Genomic DNA, 12143 nt, shown 5'->3' with positions numbered 1-12143 from the left:
GGAGTCTGCTACAGCAGGGTTGTGTGGTACCCTAAGGTCCTGATGCCACCCACTGAGGCATGACATCTCTATGTTGTAGTGGCACACTTATATTTGAGATTTAGCTTGAAAGATATCAGATGAGTTGTCAGAGTTTCTTACTTCAATACAATTTGTTGGGAGGGGAGGTTTCTGCAAAGGAAAATTCTGTTTTTGTGTAGGGGAGTCTGGAGTGGGAAGTGGCATCAGTGTGGAGAAGGCAGGGTAAAGTGTGTGTGTGTGTGTGTGTGTGTGTGTGTGTGTGTGTGTGTGTGTGTGTGTGTGTATGCATGCACTCATGCATATGAACTTGATTCCAGTTAGCAACAATCTTTCAAGAGGTTTCAGAGGTACAGCCTACCAACCTTAATTCAGCTAATGAATGATTCCATTAGCAGAGGGATTGGTCCGGCTTAGGTGACAATGGCTTCCGGGGAGCTGGGCATTTATGAGGAGGAGGATTATTTGGTCACAGCTGGAGAAGGGCAGCTTTGCCCAAGGTTGCTTTGGCTCATGTATCTAACTCAGGTACAGCATCTTGGCTGGCAGAGATGTGTTCATGGACCACTGTCTCTGTGTCCCTGTTATCTTCTGGATGTTCTCCTGGACTTAGGGGCCTGTCACACAGCTCTGAGAGTGGACAATGCTCCTGAGACAGACTGTGCTTGAGCATGGGAAGGCGACAGGAGGAGCAATGGACACTCCACTGCAGCACTCTTCAAGATCTCCAGCTCCAGGAGACTCACCATAACCCCAAAGCGAGGGCTGTCACTGGGCTGGTCCTCACTCCCTAGAGCCACTCACACACAGCTACAGAATGGCTTGAGAAGTCAAGCAACTTGGGGAGAAGAGGATGCCAGGAAGCAGATGTGGTCCTAGTGAGGTCTCCTAACGCGATCCCTGCAAATCTTCTTTCCATAGATTTCAGTGCTTTATATTTAAAAAAGGAAAAGATCCCACTAATATCTAGGTACTAGGAGAGAGCCTCGAAATGCTGGCTGCCCTTGTTGCAGTCAACTTTTCAGTTGCTGTGATCAAAATACCACAAACCATTTAGAGGAGTAAAGGTTTATTTTGTTCACAGTCCATAACTGGCTGACTCCAAGGCAGAAAACTCATGGTGGCAACACAGCATGACAGGGGTTCAGCTCATGGCTTCCAGAAAAAGAGGAAGCAAGAGAGGAAGGGACCAGGTATAAATAAAGTCCCCAGAGAACTATCTCCTCCTGCCATGCCCCACTTGCTCATAGTTACCACCCAGTAAACCCATTCAGATTATCAATCCATCAGTGTATTTACCCACTGATGAGATTAGATCCCCGATTCAATGATTTCACCTATGAACATTTTAGCCTTGCCAATATAAGAGCTTTCCCAAGGACATTCTATATAAAAACCATAACAATTCTTTTCTTGACTGTTTAGTACTACCAAACGGACAAAGGAAAATGAGAAGTGGGGGAGTCTAAAGCAAGCTTCCAGCTCAGAGTTGGCTGAAGGACGCTGCTGCACTTGCCCCAAACTGCGCAGTCAGTGATAAACAAACGGGTGGGTGGGATAAGCTTTTGTACCCACACATTGCAGCCATGTCTCCATGCGGGTGGTACAATAAAAGCTGGAAAACTCAGAGTGATTGGAAGAGTATGTTTGTACTTCATTTTGTTTTCTGCTTGGAGCTAGCAAACATTATCTTCCTATGGTACTGGTTAGTTTTGTCAAAGAGTAAGAACAGGAAAATATGTCACGCAGTTGAATTATCCATGCGTGTTGGAAGTGTGTTTCTTTGCTTAACTTTCTCCATTTGAAGCAAACTTATTTTTTTCCCTCTTGTAAGTATAGAAAAAAAAAATACTCTAACCCCTCAGACAGTGACATTACTGTCACCTGCTTAAAATAGTATGACGTTCTTCATGTCTTAGAATACTCTCTGGGGCTCTCTGTTTTCCATGAGAGCATTTATTTCAGTCAAAATACTTCATGTTTTTCTGCACTCCAACACTTCACCAAAAAAGAGTTACAAGAGAATACAGCAACTCAGAACTACCGTGTGTGTGTGTGTGTGTGTGTGTGTGTGTGTGTGTGTGTGTTTTAAACCAAATGATTTCATGATTTCTTTTCTCCACTAATAATATTTCTTTGTCTCATTAGTACCATGGGCAGGGCAGGTGTGACCCCGAGGCAGAGCTGGATTCTCAGCCCCAGGGGTTTCCCATATTTTGGGGGCACTGGAGTCTGCCTGGGAGGGGCTGAGGAGCAGGGGAGCGGTGACACTCCTCTGCCTGTATCGCCTCTTAATCTTAATCGGCCTCAAGGTCCTCACGCCTCCCTCTCTTTTACTGACTGAGGCCAGGGCCAGGGCCAGGTACCCCTGCCCACCCCTCCCGCCTCCGCCTCCGCCTCCCGCAGCAGGCCTCCTTGTGGAAGCTGCGAGGGCTGCCTTCATCACCCGCATGATGAACCTTTTGAATATTCGGACGTGGACTCCTGGCTGGAGATGTCATGTCTTCCCCTCTGTTGTTAGACTGGAGACAACGCGGACTCCCTAGTTTACCTGTGTAGTCCCAGGGCGTCTCAGGTGCCGTGAGCACTGCGTCTCCTGTCAGATGTGGTTGGCGAGAGACGAGGACAGCATGACCACTGGGCACCGTGCACTGCAGAGGTCAGCTCGCAAGGACAGCGGGATGGCGGTGATGTGGTTGTGACTAGTTGTCAGGCGAGTAGAGGAAGAATGGAGGGGGGGGGAAGTGGCAGGCGGGGCAGAGGAGGAGGGGCTGCGGAGAGGAAAGTCCTGTCATCCCCCATGAAACATTCAGTGTTGTCGGTGATATTCCATAGGCTGTTTCCCCCATGGGGACAGATTTTTAGACCATGCTTCAGGCCCCTCGCAGGCGACTGGAGGACTTCGTTGAATAGATTGGCGGTTCTCATCAGAGACCTCTGTAATGCGTCACCAATAGTTAGTTTAATGCTGGAGGACGCTGAAAGGTCCGAGCAGATTTTATTGTGTGCCTGCGTCGCACACGTACGTTCATGTGTGCAGGCAAGCCCTCACACCCAGGATGTACGTCATTCCTGCCAAAAATGACTTTTGCCTGAAGCATGCCACCTTTCAAAGCCTATAGGACTCCGAAACTGCTGTATAGTAACAAGTTTGTGAGATTTTGGAAAGGAAACCACAGTAATGATGCCAGTTCTTATGATCATAAATAATCATAATTAACAGGACTGCTGTATATTTATGTTGGTTTGTTTTCAGACACTTTTCATTTTATTTTGAATTTTTTCATATTGTGTTGACTTGAAACACTTCTGTCTATAGCGTGGCGTGCTCCGCAGAACACTGGAGAGCAGCAACATACTTTATTTGTCCTCAGAAACAGACCATGATAATGTGGTAACTTTTATCTGCTGGCAGGTCCACAGAATGGCAATATTAGTCTCACTGGAATTGCCATATATTAGTGAGGAAGTCAAAAGCGAAGGTTGGGAGTTCTTTCTTGGACCGATAATATTTTTTTGACTTTCCTCATGCATCTAGAATGGTGCCCCAGGATGGCACGTGTACATATTTTCCAGTTTAAATTCTTGATAAACTGGGATGGGATAACTCAACAACGGATAATCGCTCTCTGTCTCAAAGTGTGTGATGACTCATGGTTAGAAGCTGGGGAGGGGAACAAAGGCTCTCATTTTGACACTGAAAGAGGGACTGTGGTCGAGTCCTGAGTGATTAATAATCTATAACTTATACGTTATCCTGGGGGGGAGCATTTGATGAAACACTCAGAAAACATAATGTTGTCATGTGTCAGTGCTGAAGATGTCTAGAAATTAAACATCAAACGCAGGAAACCGATGTCAGTAAGCAACTGATTGCCACTCTAAAGTTCCAGTTGTGAATCCATGGCTGGGGCTATCGCCCTCTAAAATTTCCCCTCTGCCCCTCTGCAAAGGGGTGCCCGCCTTGATACACTTCTGTGGCAGCCACTGCCTCTGGCTCCCTCTCTCAAAGGGAAAAGAGAACTCCTCCCTGGGGCACTGTGGACAGCTGCAGAATGGAGCAAACTTTCCATCTAAAAGAAATGAAACAAAAGTTTGTTTTTCCTTCTTCTCTCCCTGGCTTTCCCTGGGTTGTGATTTTTAAACTTTTAATATGTGCATACTGGTGAAGCATTGTCCCCACTTAAATTATTTGTCTCCCTGTATGGCAGTTTGGTTGAGAAAATGAACTATTCATGTAGCTTTTAGAATTACCATGGGTTTAAATTTAAGCCTTAGGCCAGGTCTACACAAGCAACGACCAAAGATGATTATGATTATGGTTTCAAGCTCTCCTTTCCTGTGATTATCAGGATATTTCATCCAGACGCAATAGCAATTTTATTCTTTTTCTTTAATTTTTGAAGGCTGTGTCCTCTGGCCAGTGGGGGCTCCCTAGCCATGGCCTTGGTGGAGGCAGGAGTACCTTATTCTATAATGATTCACCAGCTCCAGGCAGCAGAGCCCGATTTGACTATGTTCTGTGTAGGAATTGATTCCAAAGTATAGCTGGATACTGGAGGACTTCTACCCCATTTGGTGAGGGTCGGGAAGGGTGAATGATGATTTGAAATTTATTGAAGGATAAAGAGAAGCAAGAAGGTACTGAAAGGCACAGTGAAAGGAAGTGGCTGGGACCCATTCTTCTCTGGTGCACCCCCTGGTGGCCAGGAGTCAGCTCCTTGGTGCAGGGTAGCATGCTGCAGTTTCCATGGTAACAGCCTTGGCCCAGGGAGGAAGAAGCCAGGGGGAAGAACATGGCAGCTGCTGCAGGGAGTCTGTAGTAAGTCATGGGTCATCTGTGAGTGTTTCAAAGTTCCCATTGTGGACTCCTAGGAATAACTGGGAAGAGGAGGAAGAGCTGAGTTCCAGAATCAAGGCAGTGGGGCTAAGTTAATTGTAGGTCAGTACTTAAAAGAAATGTGGTCCTATTTCAATATCCTAGACTCTGGCAACATGTGCATAGGCCAGTGTCACAGTCCAGGCCAGTAGCTGGCCCTGCCCATTCACATTTCTCTTTCTGTCCTGCCTCCACACACATGCGCACCCTTATCCCCAGGGTGACTCCAGAATACACCTCTATGCTCGCTCCAGGAAATGATGGTTGGAGCTTTGCTCTGAGTCCCATGACTTCTCTAACCCAGTTGAATTCCAGGTACCAGCAAGAAATGTATGCGCAGTCTAGCTGAGAAAATACAGAGCACAGAGCTATTATCACTCATAGTCATATTCTGATGAGAAAACAGGCTTGTCTGTACTGTTTAGTCTGTGCCAAGAACTTCACATGTTCTATCTCATTTTTTTTTTTTTTTTTTTTTTGGTGTGTGTGTGGTACTGGGGTTCCTAGAAACCCTTCTCCGGGTTACACTCCCAGACCTATTTTATATTTTTATTTGGAAACAGGGTCTCTTAAGCCAGCAAGGCTGGCTTTGAAGCAGCGCGATCCTCCTGTCTCCGCCTTCCAAGCGCGGGAATTACAAGCGTGTGCCACCATGCCCGGCTTTGTCTCATTTTTTGATGACTCTTTGAGATGGGTAAATACTTTTTTTTTGTATTTACCCTAGAAACTAAGGCTTAGAAGATGAAATATTTAGCTGGGTGTGGTGACACACGCTTGTAATCCCAGTACTTGGGAGGCTGAGACAGGAGGATCCTGCAGGTTCAAAGCCAGCCTCAGCTACTTAGTGAGGCTCTCAGCAACCTAGGCAGACCCTGTTCCAAATAAAATATAAAATAGGTCTGGGAATGTATCCTGAAGGAAGAAAGCCCCTGGGTTTCATCCCCAGCACCATACACACACAAAAAAAGATGATAAAATATTTTGCCCAAGCTCACACAGCTAGTACAACAGGGGTTGAACTCAAGCATTCTGAATCTAGATCTTCTCCAAATCCTGACAAAGACCTCATCCCCATACATTTCCACATGGCCCTTGCTCTGTTGGGGGGTCAAGAGCACAGGATTGGGATCTCTCTGTCTACACCCTGTCTCTGAGTCTCAATTTCCTTATGTGTCAAACAGGCTGGATTAATCTCCCAGATCCACCCAAGTAGCATCTAAAATGAATTTTATATCATAGCAGGGGCATTTGCCAATGACTTCTAGGGTTAATCAGGCATCCAGGTGTGTTCTGGCTGTTTGTGGTACTGCAAAACTGCCCTAGACACCATATTTCTTCTTTGATACTGAACTGCCAGAGACCAAACCAACAGGTATGCACTGAGGATCAGGCCGGTGAGACCCCGAAAGGCAAGCCTTCTTCCTCGCCTGCTGTGCTGTGGCTGTTCTTCCCTCCAGCCCATGCCAGCCTTGACCGCAAGGTAAAGGGGGTGGGACCAGAGCTTTCTGATGATCCCTGGCAGGGATCTAAGTGCTTGGAGACCCCTCTGAAGACAAATGACTCGTTAGTCACTAGCTTTCCCACGGCGAGGCTCACCCATGCCACGTCCCTGGAGCCAGACTTCCCTTCTCACTGGTACTGGAGCTGTTGAGAAGCGTGTTGAGAAGGCCTTGCTAGGAAAGGGAATAGTTTTCATCTCTGGGGTAGAATGGAGATTCTAACTCTGCAGAAGCCCCTGAGCTGGGCATTGGCCCACCCCCACCCATTTCCCAGTCTTCTCTGCCCTTGCCTATGTCCCAGGGGGTTGGATGTGGACACTGGAAGCCCACTAAGGGAGACTGGAGAACAGGGTTGGTATACTGCCTCAAGCTCTCTCCCTGCTTTTGCAGCACCTGTATCCCCCACAATGTCAGCTGTTGTTGGGGTTCTTCCTCCGAGGCTCCTGGGGTGCACTCCAGGAATACTTCCTCTTCCCTGACCCTCATTTCCTCCCCTACCAAAGCCCACACGGGTCTCTGTAGCCCCTGCCCCATGCCTTCTATTTTCTGCCACTTGCTCCCTGACTCTTTTGCCTCTGTGCCTTAGTAGAGAACCTGCTAATAGCTCTAGTATTAAGAATAGGTAAAATAAGAGTCTTCCCAGGTCACAGAGGAAACCAAACTCTAGGGAGATAACTTGATGGCTTAAGTCCTAGAACAGTTTGATGCATCAGCTGAGACGCAAACCAAAGTCTTCCAATTCCAAATGTCTGTGGTTCTTTTCACTTGATGATGAAATTTTCCAAAAATTTTTGGTTGTTTATGACAAGAAGACTTTCTCAAATATTTTGATGGCGAATAGAGGCAAAGCAGGCATGGATTCCCCAGATTTCTTAGTTGCTTCAATGCCTTTGGCAAAAGCCCCTCATTCGATCTTAAATGAGAACCTACCAATTTTCAAGAATATTAATGATCTCAAGGTACATAGGAAGATGGTTGAGTGCCCTGTTGACCAACAGGAGAATATAAAGTAAAAGATTAGCAAAAGACAAGTGGAATGTGTATTTACATGTTATGATCTATGCGGGGGTGATCTGAGTGGTGCAAATGTATTTTTAATTTGAGTATATTTATTACTTGTGAAAGTGAAGACTAATTACACTGTCTCTATCCTGGCATTACGAAGGAGAGGTTCGTGAGCAAGCCGAGCCCCCACCCCCTTGCACGCTTGCAAGCAGGGCAGGCTGCAACTTGGCCGGGGTGGGTGCTGATGGGTTTCTGGAAGGAGACTTGAAGGACAAGAGGAGACAGATTTAGCTTCCCTTGTCACCTTCTCCTCAAATTGCCCATCCAGGCCAGCACAGAATTGTGACTTCCACCAGCAGCTTCTCAGTCTCGTATCTGAGGCCATAATTCATTTCCTCTTCAGTGGACATCAGAGAGGGCAGCCCACCGCAAGACGCGCGTTAGGTGTGGCGAATCTGTCCACTGAGGTTTTAAATCACTGGGCTAACACGAGGCCACGGGAAGCCTGGGCTGGGGCTGGAGTTGTAGTGAATCCTAATTACAGGCTCTGACTGAGTCCAAAGGCAGATATGAACTTGAGTGAGGGCAAGTGGGTATTCACAATGGCTGCCAAAGGTGCCTGGTGTACCAGGAGGTTCTACCCTGGAGAATTTTGTGAGGAAGCGGTGGACCAGAACGAGGGGTGTCCCTGGTCACCCCCAAGTTGCTCTTCTTCTCCATCCTGGGGTCCTTACTAAGATTGAGGGCTCCCAGGCTCTAGCCAGTGATTCTCAACCTTGACTGCACTGTACAACCATGTGGGGAGCTTCAGAAATTCCCAGTTCCATTTGGTGCCCAGACCAAATAAACAGAACCTCAGGGTGAGACCCGGGCATTCCACTGTGTGGCCAGGGTTGGGAATCATTGTTCCAGGCTGCGGCAGGCTGCGCTCCTGCCTGCTTCCTCCCCTCAAGAATGGGCATCGCTGGGGAGAGGTGGGAGAGGAGGGCACCTGCCACAGGTTGTCTCTAAAGGTGACATTGTTAGTGGCAACCTCATCACAGCTTGAAGTTTCATACTCAGCCTCACAAACTTTGAAACTGCATTTATCCTGAGTTTTCTTTTAGATGTAAACTCATGTTAGTCAAGTTTAGAGATTTATTTATTTATTTATTTGGTACTGGGGATCGAACCAAGAGGGGCATTCTACCTCTGAGCTATAACCCCAGCCTTTTTTATTTTCATTCTAAAACAGGCTCTTGCTGAGTTGCTCAGGGTCATGTTAAGTTGTTGAGATTACTTCCATCTCAGCCTCTTAAACTGTGAGACTACAGACCTGCACCACCATGTCTTGCCCAATGCATTATTTAATGGTGAGAAAAACATGTGAATATGTTGTGCAATCTGGACCTCCTACATCAGCATGTGATGACATCTCTCCAGCCAAACTATGCTATTTGTGTTAATGGAGGCAATACTGGGAATTGATCCCAGGGGCATTCTACCTCCTAACTATACCTCCAAAACTATATTTTTAAAATTTGGAAATAAAGTCTTGCTAGGTTGTTGAGGGTCTCATTAAGTTGCTGAGGTTGTCCTGGAACCTGTGATACTCCTGTCTCAGCCTCTCAAGTACTGGGATTATTTGGAACAGGATATCTCTTGATAGGTTATTGAGAGTTTCACTAAACTGCTTAGGTCATCCTCTAACTTGTGATCCTCCTATCTCAGCCTCCCAAGTAGTGGGATTACAAGCATGCATTACCACACTGGGCTTATGCTACTTTTAAAAATATATAACAATAGCTTCTTTCTTCCTGTGTAGGTAATTGCACCAGTAGGTGAAATGGGTCAGCCCATTATTCCAAAAATGGTAGGTTCATTCATGCAAGGCCAAGCCAAAACAGTTGATTTTTTTTTTCTCTCTCTGACTTCCTACAGGCCTGACAAACTAAAATTTGTTTGGGGAAACTGATCATGCTGGTTTTCTCTACCTTCCTAGATCCTGGAAGATTTCACATCTGAATAACTCTGTGAACAGAAGGCAAGAGGCATGGGGGTGGGCAGGGTACCTGGGTTTTATTGGGAATTTTCTTAGTGTAGAAACCCAAACTTGAATTTGAAGCCGAAAGCAGCAAAGAAGGCATAAGGTGGACAGGCCCGGGGAGGTCATGGCTGGCAGCCTTATGATGAGGACACCCCACTCCTTTGGAGGGGACCCAGCAAAGACATTTCTCAAGCTGAAGAAGAAGCAGACCTGCTGTGTTTTCAGTTCTGTGGAAAAGTGCTTCCTAACATGTTTTGTTTTCCTCTTCACTTTGACACCAGCAGAAGCCAATGGCTATGTTTAGCGTGTCCTGAAGATACAGCACGTCTTATTAACATGATAACGTATTTACCTTATTTCTGGCTTCAGGATTGACTTTATCTCTCTCAATCTGTGTGTGTGTGTGTGTGTGTGTGTGTGTGTGTGTGTGTGTGTGTGCGCGCATGTGTATGTGCGCAGTACTGGGAATAGTACCTGGGGGCATTCTACCACTGAACTACACCACCAGCCCTATTTATTTTTTTTACTTTGAAACAAGGTTTTGCTAAGTTGCTGAGGGCTTCACTGAGTTGCTGAGGTTTTCCTTGAACCTGCAATCCTCCTGTCTCAGCCTCCCAAGTGCTGGGATTACAGGTATGTGTGCCACTGTATCTGGCTTCCTAAGGAAGTTTCAAGGGTGTTTTTGACCCCAAACTTCATATACATCCTACTCTACCTCCCGTCAGTGGGAAGACAGGCAGATCAGCTGATCCTGACGCAGTCTGCAGGGCTTTCTACCAACAGAACTTGCCCCAGAACACCCTGGGAAGACACTGGCCAACTCTTGCCAAAGCTGACTGGATTCCCATGGGTCTCCTCTGCTGAATCAGGGTATCTCAGGCTATCTCTGAAGCCCAGGTGGGTCACTGGAGTATTGGGGATCACCCCTGGAAGTGTGGTTGAGGCTGAGACCTGGGGGTGGGTTATTTGGGGTGGAAGTATAGATTCAGTTGGGCTGCATCTTACAGGAGACAAATGGCAACAGTTTGGAGCCATTTTTATTATTTCCTTTTGGATTATTTCAGCAATATCCCTCAAGATGACCTTTCTCGGACTCCCTGGTGTCAGTGTAGAGTGGCTGATAGGTGGGCACCCATTGCCAGAGACTGGACCTTCCTTCCCGATGAAGGAGAAATCACTCCTGAACTCTTGAAGGGATCTGATCTCTGTGGCTGAGACTGGGGAGCTCAGAAGTGTCCAGCTGAAGCCGGAACCTCTGAAGATGGGTCCATCAGCCCTAATTTGCACTGCATTACATTTGCAAGTTGCAAAATGGAATTTGCAATTGCTTTTCAGCAATGTTCAAATTAGCACTTCTTAGCATATTAATGAACTACTTTTTTTTTCATTATGTGACCAATTTTAATGTAAATAGCAGTCTCAATGCAAAGATTAGGTCAATGTTTCATGGGAATAAAGTTCCAAAGCTTCTCCTGGAGGCTGAGATTTTTGCTTTTGGATGGGCATGGCTCCAGCCCAGGGAAACAGCCCATCACTTACAGATTTTCCATCTCTTTGGTGTGTGGCAGAAGTTAGCTCTGTGATACTCCAGACTCAAGAGTGTGAACACCCAAGAGGGAGATTACAGACCCTATGCCTGAAGAGGTGGTGCCTCAGATCGTGGGCTAGAGAATGATAACATCAAGTATGTTGACCCCCAGCCTAAAACAGAAGTCAAGGTGTACACCACACACAACACATCACTTTCATATCTAAAGGGAAATTAAAAAAAATAGGTCAAGGTAGCTGGGCATGGTGGCACACACTTGTAATCCCAGTTCTTGTGAGGATGAGACAAGAGAATCACAAATTCTTGGCCTAGTCTCAGCAGCTTAGTGAGACCCTGTTTCAAAATAAAAGAATAAAATAAGGCTGGGAGTGTAAGTTAGAGATAGAATGCCCCTAGGTTCCATCCCCAGTAACACACACACACACACACACACACACACACACACACACACACACAGAGTCAAGGTTAACTATGATGGGTTTCTGCATGAATTTCTCTTCTGTTTTCCTGTATTGAGGCAGCCCTGGTATTTACTTTAAGTAGCTGGTCCCAAGTCTTCAAGTTGATATTGTTTAAAGTTCACCCCAGCATTTTCTGGAGCTATGCCCAGGAGAATGGGGAGGGTCCCTCCTCACAAGGGTCTTGTAGCTCAGGTCCATGAGCATCCCAGTGACGGGGCCTGATGTACAGAGGAGAAGAGAAGAAATCAACAAATGGGGCTTTTAAACCTAGCCAGAGACCACAGGCAGAGTCATGCACTGTCTGACCTTTTGCAGAGCCAGTGTTCAGAAAAATGAGAGGTCTTATTATGAACCCCCAAACTGCTGGAGCCAGATGAGAAACTGGAGCACAGAGAGTCGGCCTGGGTGGTCTCTGATGCGCCATGCCTGACTGACTGGAGACAGTGGCCTGGGCACTCTAGAAGGAGCGGTGACCTTGTGCATCAGAGTGACACAGACACCAGGCTTTCAAAGACAAGAATGGACTCCAAGTTTCCAAACAGCAGTGCTTTCTTGGTTCATTATTCAGAATGAGCTGATTATTCATCCCCAGCTTGAATTACCAGCTAAATAGTATTTTCCTGCTGAGTGTACATTTGTAATGCTATCCATTTCATCCTGCAAGATAGCATTACATTCCAGGGGCTTCAGCTACCTATTCTTTACT

The sequence above is a fragment of the Muscardinus avellanarius genome, assembly GCF_963383645.1.
Source record: "Muscardinus avellanarius genome assembly, chromosome: 10".
Lineage (NCBI taxonomy): Eukaryota > Metazoa > Chordata > Mammalia > Rodentia > Gliridae > Muscardinus > Muscardinus avellanarius.
The sequence above is the reverse complement of the archived record's forward strand: the minus strand, read 5'-3'. Positions refer to the sequence as shown.